Source organism: Salvelinus fontinalis, chromosome 11 (genome assembly GCF_029448725.1).
Source record: "Salvelinus fontinalis isolate EN_2023a chromosome 11, ASM2944872v1, whole genome shotgun sequence".
Taxonomy (NCBI): Eukaryota; Metazoa; Chordata; class Actinopteri; order Salmoniformes; family Salmonidae; genus Salvelinus; species Salvelinus fontinalis.
In genome coordinates, this window is record NC_074675.1 from 55,556,956 (window position 1) to 55,570,561 (window position 13,606).

The following is a 13,606-nucleotide window of genomic DNA, read 5'->3' on the forward strand; positions in this document are numbered from 1 at the left end:
CATTAACTCATACCAGCCCATTCACTCATACCAGCCCATTCACTCGTACCAGCCCATTCACACACACTCATACCAGCCCATTCACACACACTCATACCAGCCCATTCACTCACACTCATACCAGCCCACTCACTCACACTCATACCAGCCCATTCACACACACTCATACCAGCCCATTCACTCACACTCATACCAGCCCATTCACTCATACCAGCCCATTCACACACACTCATACCAGCCCATTCACTCTCATACCAGCCCATTCACTCACACTCATACCAGCCCCTTCACTCACACACATACCAGCCCATTCACACACACTCATACCAGCCCATTCACTCACACTCATACCAGCCCATTCACACACACTCATACCAGCCCATTCACACACACTCATACCAGCCCATTCACTCACTCATACCAGCCCATTCACTCATACCAGCCCATTAACTCATACCAGCCCATTAACTCATACCAGCCCATTCACTCATACCAGCCCATTCACTCACACTCATACCAGCCCATTCACTCACACTCATACCAGCCCATTCACACACACTCATACCAGCCCATTCACTCACACTCATACCAGCCCATTCACTCACACTCATACCAGCCCCTTCACACACACTCATACCAGCCCCTTCACTCACACTCATACCAGCCCATTCACACACACTCGTACCAGCCCATTCACTCACACTCATACCAGCCCATTCACTCACACTCATACCAGCCCCTTCACTCACACTCATACCAGCCCATTCACACACACTCGTACCAGCCCATTCACACACACTCATACCAGCCCATTCACTCACACTCATACCAGCCCATTCACTCACACTCATACCAGCCCCTTCACACACACTCATACCAGCCCCTTCACTCACACTCATACCAGCCCATTCACTCATACCAGCCCATTCACTCATACCAGCCCATTGACTCATACCAGCCCATTCACTCATACCAGCCCATTCACTCATACCAGCCCATTCACTGACATTCATACCAGCCCATTCACACACACTCATACCAGCCCATTCACTCACACTCATACCAGCCCATTCACTCATACTCATACCAGCCCATTCATACCAGCCCATTCACTCGTACCAGCCCATTCACACACACTCATACCAGCCCATTCACACACACTCATACCAGCCCATTCACTCACACTCATACCAGCCCACTCACTCACACTCATACCAGCCCATTCACACACACTCATACCAGCCCATTCACTCACACTCATACCAGCCCATTCACTCATACCAGCCCATTCACACACACTCATACCAGCCCATTCACTCTCATACCAGCCCATTCACTCACACTCATACCAGCCCCTTCACTCACACACATACCAGCCCATTCACACACACTCATACCAGCCCATTCACTCACACTCATACCAGCCCATTCACACACACTCATACCAGCCCATTCACACACACTCATACCAGCCCATTCACACACACTCATACCAGCCCATTCACTCACTCATACCAGCCCATTCACTCATACCAGCCCATTAACTCATACCAGCCCATTCACTCATACCAGCCCATTCACTCACACTCATACCAGCCCCTTCACTCACACTCATACCAGCCCATTCACACACACTCATACCAGCCCATTCACTCACACTCATACCAGCCCATTCACTCACACTCATACCAGCCCCTTCACACACACTCATACCAGCCCCTTCACTCACACTCATACCAGCCCATTCACACACACTCGTACCAGCCCATTCACTCACACTCATACCAGCCCATTCACTCACACTCATACCAGCCCCTTCACTCACACTCATACCAGCCCATTCACACACACTCGTACCAGCCCATTCACACACACTCATACCAGCCCATTCACTCACACTCATACCAGCCCATTCACTCACACTCATACCAGCCCCTTCACACACACTCATACCAGCCCCTTCACTCACACTCATACCAGCCCATTCACTCACACTCATACCAGCCCATTCACTCACACTCATACCAGCCCCTTCACTCACACTCATACCAGCCCATTCACACACACTCATACCAGCCCCTTCACTCACACTCATACCAGCCCATTCACTCACACTCATACCAGCCCATTCACACACACTAATACCAGCCCATTCACTCATACCAGCCCATTCACTCATACCAGCCCATTCACTCATACCAGCCCATTCACTCATACTCATACCAGCCCATTCACTCACACTCATACCAGCCCTTTCACTCACTCATACCAGCCCATTCACTCATACCAGCCCATTCACTCATACCAGCCCATTCACTCACACTCATACCAGCCCATTCACTCACACTCATACCAGCCCATTCACTCATACCAGCACATTCACTCACACTCATACCAGCCCATTCACTTACTCATACCAGCCCTTTCACACACACTCATACCAGCCCAGTCACACTCACTCATACCAGCCCATTCACTCACACTCATACCAGCCCATTCACTCATACCAGCCCATTCACTCACTCATACCAGCCCATTCACTCATACCAGCCCCTTCACTCACTCATACCAGCCCATTCACTCGTACCAGCCCATTCACACACACTCATACCAGCCCATTCACACACACTCATACCAGCCCACTCACTCACACTCATACCAGCCCATTCACACACACTTATACCAGCCCATTCACTCACACTCATACCAGCCCATTCACTCATACCAGCCCATTCACACACACTCATACCAGCCCATTCACTCTCATACCAGCCCATTCACTCACACTCATACCAGCCCATTCACTCACACTCATACCAGCCCCTTCACTCACACACATACCAGCCCATTCACACACACTCATACCAGCCCATTCACTCACACTCATACCAGCCCATTCACACACACTCATACCAGCCCATTCACTCACTCATACCAGCCCATTCACTCACTCATACCAGCCCATTCACTCATACCAGCCCCTTCACTCATACCAGCCCATTCACTCACACTCATACCAGCCCATTCACTCACACTCATACCAGCCCATTCACTCACACTCATACCAGCCCATTCACTCACACTCATACCAGCCAATTCACTCACACTCATACCAGCCAATTCACTCACACTCATACCAGCCCATTCACTCACACTCATACCAGCTCATTCACTCACACTCATACCAGCCCCTTCACTCACACTCATACCAGCCCATTCACTCACACTCATACCAGCCCATTCACTCTCATACCAGCCCATTCACACACACTCATACCAGCCCCTTCACTCACTCATACCAGCCCATTCACACACACTCATACCAGCCCATTCACTCATACCAGCCCATTCACTCATACCAGCCCATTCACTCATACCAGCCCGTTCACACACACTCATACCAGCCAATTCACTCACACTCATACCAGCCAATTCACTCACACTCATACCAGCCCATTCACTCACACTCATACCAGCTCATTCACTCACACTCATACCAGCCCCTTCACTCACACTCATACCAGCCCATTCACTCACACTCATACCAGCCCATTCACTCTCATACCAGCCCATTCACACACACTCATACCAGCCCCTTCACTCACTCATACCAGCCCATTCACACACACTCATACCAGCCCATTCACTCATACCAGCCCATTCACTCATACCAGCCCATTCACTCATACCAGCCCGTTCACACACACTCATACCAGCCCATTCACTCACACTCATACCAGCCCATTCACTCATACGCATACCAGCCCATTCACACACACTAATACCAGCCCATTCACTCATACCAGCCCATTCACTCATACCAGCCCATTCACTCATACCAGCCCATTCACTCACACTCATACCAGCCCTTTCACTCACTCATACCAGCCCATTCACTCATACCAGCCCATTCACTCATACCAGCCCATTCACTCACACTCATACCAGCCCATTCACTCACACTCATACCAGCCCATTCACTCATACCAGCCCATTCACTCACACTCATACCAGCCCATTCACTCACACTCATACCAGCCCATTCACTCATACCAGCCCATTCACTCACACTCATACCAGCCCATTCACACACACTCATACCAGCCCATTCACTCACACTCATACCAGCCCATTCACACACACTCATACCAACCCATTCACTCACACTCATACCAGACCTTTCACACACACTCATACCAGCCCATTCACACTCACTCATACCAGCCCATTCACTCACACTCATACCAGCCCATTCACTCATACCAGCCCATTCACTCACACTCATACCAGCCCATTCACTCATACCAGCCCATTCACTCATACCAGCCCATTCACTCACACTCATACCAGCCCATTCACTCACTCATACCATCCCGTTCACTCATACCAGCCCATTCACTCACACTCATACCAGCCCATTCACTCACACTCATACCAGCCCATTCACTCATACCAGCCCATTCACTCACACCAGCCCATTCACTCACACTCATACCAGCCCATTCACTCATACCAGCCCATTCACACACACTCATACCAGCCCATTCACACACACTCATATCAGCCCATTCACTCACACTTATACCAGCCCATTCACTCATACCAGCCCATTCACACACACTCATACCAGCCCATTCACACACACTCATACCAGCCCATTCACTCTCACACTCATACCAGCCCATTCACTCATACCAGCCCATTCACTCATACCAGCCCATTCACTCATACCAGCCCATTCACTCACACTTATACCAGCCCATTCACACACACTCATACCAGCCCATTCACACACACTCATACCAGCCCATTCACACACACTCATACCAGCCCATTCACTCATACCAGCCCATTCACACACACTCATACCAGCCCATTCACACACACTCATACCAGCCCATTCACACACACTCATACCAGCCCATTCACACACACTCATACCAGCCCATTCACACACACTCATACCAGCCCCTTCACTCACTCATACCAGCCCATTCACACACACTCATACCAGCCCATTCACTCATACCAGCCCATTCACTCATACCAGCCCATTCACTCATACCAGCCCGTTCACACACACTCATACCAGCCCATTCACTCACACTCATACCAGCCCATTCACTCATACGCATACCAGCCCATTCACACACACTAATACCAGCCCATTCACTCATACCAGCCCATTCACTCATACCAGCCCATTCACTCATACCAGCCCATTCACTCTCACACTCATACCAGCCCATTCACACACACTCATACCAGCCCATTCACACACACTCATACCAGCCCATTCACTCATACCAGCCCATTCACTCTCACACTCATACCAGCCCATTCACTCATACCAGCCCATTCACTCATACCAGCCCATTCACTCTCACACTCATACCAGCCCATTCACACACACTCATACCAGCCCATTCACACACACTCATACCAGCCCATTCACTCATACCAGCCCATTCACTCTCACACTCATACCAGCCCATTCACTCATGCCAGCCCATTCACTCATACCAGCCCATTCACACACACTCATACCAGCCCATTCACTCATACCAGCCCATTCACTCTCACACTCATACCAGCCCATTCACTCATACCAGCCCATTCACTCATACCAGCCCATTCACTCTCACACTCATACCAGCCCATTCACACACACTTATACCAGCCCATTCACACACACTCATACCAGCCCATTCACTCATACCAGCCCATTCACTCATACCAGCCCATTCACTCACACACGCACGCGCACACACTGTATCAACACACTTGTCTCTCTTCAGAAGAAGGTGCAACTCAACCAATCCAAGAACCATGGACCAACCAACTCAAACGGGACAGAGATATCGCCATTGGTTTGTTATGTCGTTACCTACTGAGAGAGAAGGGGGGTGGGTAAATCAACCAATCCAAGAACCATGGCCCAACCAACTCAAACGGGACAGAGATATCGCCATTGGTTTGTTATGTCGTTACCTACTGAGAGAGAAGAGGGGTGTAAAATCAACGGAAATATGTCCTTATATCTCACATTCGTGGAAAACAAAATGCAGGCAGTGAGTGTTAATGTGTAACTGTAAATATGGCCATTTGGGAACCTTAAAACCCTATAAAAGGTGTATAGTAATTTTGTTTTCAGAAAAGTATTTCTTGCAGATATGAAAGACATGTTGCTTATGTCTCCAAGCGATGCGTGTTAACGTTCCGAGCAAGAGTCGGAGCTCCTAGTGTAACCGATGTGAAATGGCTAGCTAGTTAGCGGCGGTGCGCGCTAATAGCGTTTCAAAATCGGGTGACGTCACTCGCTCTGAGGACCTTGAAGTAGTCGATAGGTAACGATGCTTCGTGGGTGTCAGTTGTGGATGTGTGCAGAGGGTCCCTGGTTCGAGCCCAGGTAGGGGCGAGGAGACGGGCGGAAGCTATAGTGTTCCACTAACAAAACTCCCCCCAGTCAGAAGATCGTCAATAGGCGCTAAAGCAGTCAATAGGCGCTATTGATCGTCAATAGGCGCTATCGTCAATAGGCGCTAAAGCAGTTAGCGTCTATGAATGCGTTAGTAAGCTTTCAATCGGTATTAACTCAAAAGCAGGTCTTAATTTGCATTTAAAAGGGAAGGTGCAAACAACGATGTGTCAATTAGCATCGAGAAAACTGACCGATGAATCACAATGGCTATTTGACTTAATTAGCATTAGCATCCAAAATGCTACACAAACAAAATGTTCTTATTGAGTGAATTCCTTTTCTGTTTCCTTCTTCTGTGTGATAACATTTTGTTCTCAAGCTTTCATTGAGGCTTACTTTCTTGGATATTTTTTTGGAGTTCGTTCCACGAACTTGGCTGTTTTTATACAGGACCATGGAGTTTACTAGAGGGGACACCTGGTACGAATGTCCTCACCATAGAGTTTACTAGAGGGGACACCTGGTACGAATGTCCTCACCATAGAGTTTACTAGAGGGGACACACCCGGTACGAATGTCCTCACCATAGAGTTTACTAGAGTGGACACCTGGTACGAATGTCCTCACCATAGAGTTTACTAGAGGGGACACCTGGTACGAATGTCCTCACCATAGAGTTTACTAGAGGGGACACCTGGTACGAATGTCCTCACCATAGAGTTTACTAGAGGGGACACACCCGGTACGAATGTCCTCACCATAGAGTTTACTAGAGGGGACACCTGGTACGAATGTCCTCACCATAGAGTTTACTAGAGGGGACACACCTGGTACGAATGTCCTCACCATAGAGTTTACTAGAGGGAACACACCCGGTACGAATGTCCTCACCATAGAGTTTACTAGAGGGGACACCTGGTACGAATGTCCTCACCATAGAGTTTACTAGAGGGGACACACCTGGTACGAATGTCCTCACCATAGAGTTTACTAGAGGGGACACCTGGTACTCCACCTCATTGCCTCAGACCGGGGGAATTCTGAACAGTACGGCAGTAAAATGTTTGAAGTTCACATTTTGCTTTTAATCTAAATATTTGTCTTCTGATATGAGGGCCCAAGTTCCTCAAACGGTACGTAGGCTGTGTGGATAGAATTCCCCATATGTTTGCCTTCTTACTGCCCCAGCAGTCGAGGATTCAATTCCCACTTCCCCCTGACCAACTGTCATTCCCTCACTGTCTCCTCCTGTTTCTAATCTGTCTAAACAAAACACAGATTTCCCCGAGGCACTATTCAGACTTGACTTAAGTCCATGTTTTATTGAGTCCATGTTAAGTCTACAAGTCTGAATCGGGGCCCAAATGTGTTATTGAGGGTGGTTCAGCACAACAGTTTTAGTCCAGTAAGATTGGTATGTGTCTCTGATTGGCTGAGTGAAGGGCTCTATTCAATCTGCATCCAGGAAGTTCAGCTTCACAGCGTGATTGAAATGTAAAAGGCAATGTTCCAGCTTTAGTGGAGGCTACATTCACGGTAAACGCGGCATATGTCGGCTCCATTTAAAATAACATTTCTACCCCACCATCTGTAACGGTTGACTAGAGCCCGAAGGCAATGTTCTGACAAGACCCACATCAATACCAGTGATAAAGGCCTAATCTCTGCTATAACTCACATAGCCCTAAACATTTTGATTGTAACAAATTATTTCATCGTTTTTTATAATCTCACAATGGGCCTGGCAACTGTAGACTATAGTCAGTATCAAAGTATTCAATTCCCAGTGTTTCCTTTAAAATGTTAGTCAAAATAGTGACTGAAAATCATCATCAATCCATATTTATGCTTTTAAACATTTGCAATTTAAAACCATTTGATTGTATGAGAGACACAGTTTGACAAAACATTATTTTAGTGTATTGAGTTTTACATGCACTGAAACACCAACAAGTGTTTTCACAACACTCTCTTTGGGTGTTTCAGAGTACTTCCATTCCGTTTTGAAATCCATTCAGTAGATCATAAGACTAACATTGGGTTCACACTCAAACAACCTCCGAACACCAGATTTCAGCTTAGCTGCACTACATTTCATGGTTTTAAACAATGATGGTGTTTTTGAGTCTTTCTAATTAAAACAATTCTGATATTTTTAATAGTTCTAAACGTTCTACTTCTGATAGTTCTAAACGTTCTACTTCTGATAGTTCTAAACGTTCTACTTCTGATAGTTCTAAACGTTCTACTTCTGATAGTTCTAAACGTTCTACTTCTGATAGTTCTAAATGTTCTACTTCTGATAGTTCTAAACGTTCTACTTCTGATAGTTTTAAACGTTCTACTTCTGATAGTTTTAAACGTTCTACTTCTGATAGTTTTAAACGTTCTACTTCTGATAGTTCTAAACGTTCTACTTCTGATAGTTCTAAACGTTCTACTTCTGATAGTTCTAAACGTTCTACTTCTGATAGTTCTAAACGTTCTACTTCTGATAGTTCTAAACGTTCTACTTCTGATAGTTCTAAACGTTCTACTTCTGATAGTTTTAAACGTTCTACTTCTGATAGTTCTAAACGTTCTACTTCTGATAGTTCTAAACGTTCTACTTCTGATAGTTAACAATTCCACAACTACTACCTTATACACACAAGTGTAAAGGGATAAAGAATATGTACATAAAGATATATGAATGAGTGATGGTACAGAACGGCATAGGCAAGATGCAGTAGATGGTATAGTGTACAGTCTATACATATGAGATGAGTAATGTAGGGTATATAAACATAAAGTGGCATAGTTTAAAGTGGCTAGTGATACATGTATTACATAAAGATGGCAAGATGCAGTAGATGATATAGAGTACAGTATATTCATATGTATATGTATGTCTGTTAGCCCTAACACACTCACACACCAATCTGTCTCACACACACACCAATCTGTCTCACACACACACCAATCTGTCTCACACACTCACACACCAATCTGTCTCGCATACACCAATCAGTCTCACACACACACCAATCTGTCTCACACACACAAACACACCGATCTGTCTCTCTCACACACACACTCACACACCAATCTGTCTCGCATAAACACCGATCTGTCTCACACACACACCGATCTGTCTCACACACACACACACCGATCTGTCTCACACAAACTGATCTGTCACACACACACAGGTCTGTCTCACACACACACACAATCTGTCTCACACATAACTATCTGTCTCACACACACACCGATCTGTCTCACACGCACACCATCTGTCCCACACACACACCGATCTGTCTCACACACCCTTTTGTGACTGGCGTTCCTCCTTGTAACTCGTTACTCCTGTCAACAGCAGGACCTTTTGGCCCTGGACTTCCTGTGTCAAAGACTGGAGACAGGTAATGAGCTCCAGGGCTTTATGACTGACACACACACACGCACGCACGCACGCACGCACGCACGCACACACACACACACACACAAAGCAGAGAGACTTGTGAGACAGTCGGTATAAACTGGATTATCTCCGTTCAAGACTATCCTACCAACAGGACATTAAAAACCATAATATATGGCCTCCCGGGTGGTGCAGTGGTCTAGGGCACTGCATCGCAGTGCTAGCTGCGCCACCAGAGTCTCTGGGTTCGCGCCCAGGCTCTGTCGCAGCCGGCCGCAACCGGGAGGTCCGTGGGGCGACGCACAATTGGGCTAGCATCGTCCGGGTTAGGGAGGGTTTGGCCGGTAGGGATATCCTTGTCTCATCGCGCTCCAGCGACTCCTGTGGCGGGCCGGGCGCAGTGCGCGCTAACCAAGGGGGCCAGGTACACAGTGTTTCCTCCGACACATTGGTGCGGCTGCTTCCGGGTTGGAGGCGCGCTGTGTTAAGAAGCAGTGCCGAGCCCGTTGGGTTGTGCTTCGGAGGACGCATGGCTTTCGACCTTCGTCTCTCCCGAGCCCGTATGGGAGTTGTAGCGATGAGACAAGATAGTAATTACTAGCGATTGGATACCACGAAAATTGGGGAGAAAATGGGATAAAAATATAAAATGAAAAAAACAACAAAAAAAACAACTATAATATATTATGTGTCACCGAGTCGTGGCTGAACGACGACACGGATAATATAGAACTGGCTGGGTTTTCCTGTCCATCGGCAGGACAGAACCGCTACGTCTGGTAAGATGAGGGGTGGGGGTGTGTGTCTATTTGTCAGTAACAGCTGGTGCGCGATGTCTAATATTAAGGAAGTCTTGAGGTATTGCTCGCCTGAGGTAGAGTACCTCATGATAAGCTGTAGACCACACAATCTACCAAGAGAGTTTCCATTTATATTCTTCGTAGCTGTCTATTTACAACCACAAACCGACGCTAGCACTAAGACAGCATTCAACTAGCTGTATACCGCCATAAGCAAACAGGAAAACGGTCACCCAGAGGCGAACAAGAAAATGTTCATCCCGAATTGGCGCTCCTAGAGGCCAGGGAATTTAATGCAGGCAAACTTAAATCCATTTTACTTAATTTCTACAGGCATGTCACATGTTCAACCAGAGGAAAACAAATCCTAGACCACCTTTACTCCACACACAGAGACACATCCAAAGCTCTCCCTCGTCCTCCATTTGGCAAATCTGACCGTAATTACATACTCCTGACTCCTGTTTACAAGCAAAAACTAAAGCAGGAAGTACCAGTGACTCGCTCAATACGAAAGTGGTCAGATGACGCGGATGCTACGCTACAGGACTGTTTTGCACAGACTGGAATATGTTCCGGGATTCATCCAATGGCATTGAGGAGAATACCGCCTCAGTCATCAGCTTCATCAATAAGTGCATCGACGACGTCGTCCTCACAGTGACCGTACGTACAAATCCCAACCAGAAGCCATGGATTACAGGCAACATCCGCACCGAGCTAAAGGCTAGAAATGCCGCTTAAAAGGAGCGGGAGACTAATCAAGACGCTTATAAGAAATCCTGCTATGCCCTGCGACGAACCATCAAACAGGCAAAGCATCAAAACAGGACTAAGATTGAATTCTACTACACCGGCTCTGACGCTCGATGGATGTGACAGGGCTTGCAAACTATTACGGACTACAAAGGGAAACCCATCCTCGAGCTGCCTAGTGACGCAAGGCTAAATGTATTTTATTCTCGCATCAAGGCAAGCAACACTGAAGCATGCATGAGAGCACCAGCTGTTCTGGACAACTATGTGATCAAGCTCTCCATAGCCGATGTGAGTAAGACCTTTAAACAGGTCAACATTCACAAGACCGCGGGCCAGACGGATTACCAGGACGTACTCAGAGCATGCGCAGACCAACTGGCAAGTGTCTTCACTGACATTTTCAACCTCTCACCTGACAGAATCTGTAATACCTACATGTTTTAAACAGACCACCATAGTTCCTGTGCCCAAGAACACTAAGGTAACCTGCCTAAATAACTACAGACCCGTAGCACTCACGTCTGTAGCCATGAAATGCTTTAAAAGGCTGGTCATGGCTCACATCAACACCATCATCCCGGAAACCCTAGACCCACTCTCATTCACATACCGCCCCAACAGATCCACAGATGATGCAATCTCAATCGCACACCACACTGCCCATTCCCACCTGGACAAAAATAACACCTATGTGAGAATGCTATTGATTGACTACAGCTCAGCGTTCAACACCATAGTGCCCTCAAAGCTCATCACTAAGCTAAGGACCCTGGGACTAAACAGCTCCCTCTGCAACCGGATCCTGGACTTCCTGATGCGCCTTCCCCTAGGTGGTAAGGGTAGGCAACAACACATCTGCCACACTGATCGGGGACCCCTCAGGGGTGTGTGCTCAGTCCCCTCCTGTATTCCCTGTTCACCCACGACTGCACGGTCAAGAATGACTCCAACACCATCATTAAGTTTGCTGAAGACACAACAGTGGTAGGCCTGATTACAGACAACGATGAGACAGCCTATAGGGAGGTCACAGACCTGGCAGCATGGTGCCAGAATAACAACCTCTCCCTCAACGTGAGCAAGACAAAGGAGCTGATTGTGGACTATCGGAAAAGGAGGGCCAAACACGCCCGAAATTCACATCGACGGGGCTGTAGTGGAGCGGGTTGAGAGTTTCAAGTTCCTTGGTGTCCAGATCACCAACAAACTATCATGGTCCAAACACACAAAGACAGTCGTATACAGGGCACGACAACACCTTTCCCCCCTCAGGAAACTGAAAAGATTTGGCATGGGTCCCCAAAACCTCAAAAGGTTCTACAGCTGCACCTTCGAGAGCATCCTGACCGGTTGCATCACCGCCTAATATGGGTCCCCAGATAAATGGCCCAATAAATGCTTTGCAGAGTTCAAAGAGATACATCTCAACATCAACTGTTCAGAGGAGACTGCGTGAATCAGGCCTTCATGGTCGAATTGCTGCAAAGAAACCACTACTAAAGGACACCAATAAGAAGAAGAGACTTGCTTGGGCCAACAAACAGGAGCAATGGACATTAGACCGGTGTAAATCTGTCTCATGAGTCCAAATTTGAGATATTTGGTTCCAACCGCCGTGTCTATGTGAGACGCAGAGTAGGTGAACGGATGATCTCCGCATGTGTGGTTCCAACCGTGAAGCATGGAGGTGGAGGTGTGATGGTGCTTTGCTGGTGACACTGTCAGTGATTTATTTAGAATTGAAGGAACACTTAACCAGCATGGCTACTACAGCATTCTGCAGTGATACGCCATCCCATCTGGTTTGGGCTTAGTGGGACAATCATTTGCTTTTCAACAGGACAATGACCCAACACCTCCAGGATGTGTGAGGGCTATTTGACCAAGAAGGAGAGTGATGGAGTGCTGCATCAGATGACCTGGCCTCCACAATCACCTAACCTCAACCCAATTGAGATGGTTTGGGATGAGGTTGGACCGCAGAGTGAAGGAAAAGCAACCAACAAGTGCTCATCATATGTGGGAACTCCTTCAAGACTGTTGGAAAAGCATTCCAGGTGAAGGTGGTTGAGAGAATGCCAAGCGTGTGCAAAGCTGTCATCAAAGCAAAGGGTGGCTACTTTGAAGAATATAAAATATATTTTGATTTGTTTTACACTTTCTTGGTTACTACATGATTCCATATGTGTTATTTCATAGTTTTGATGTCTTCACTATTATTCT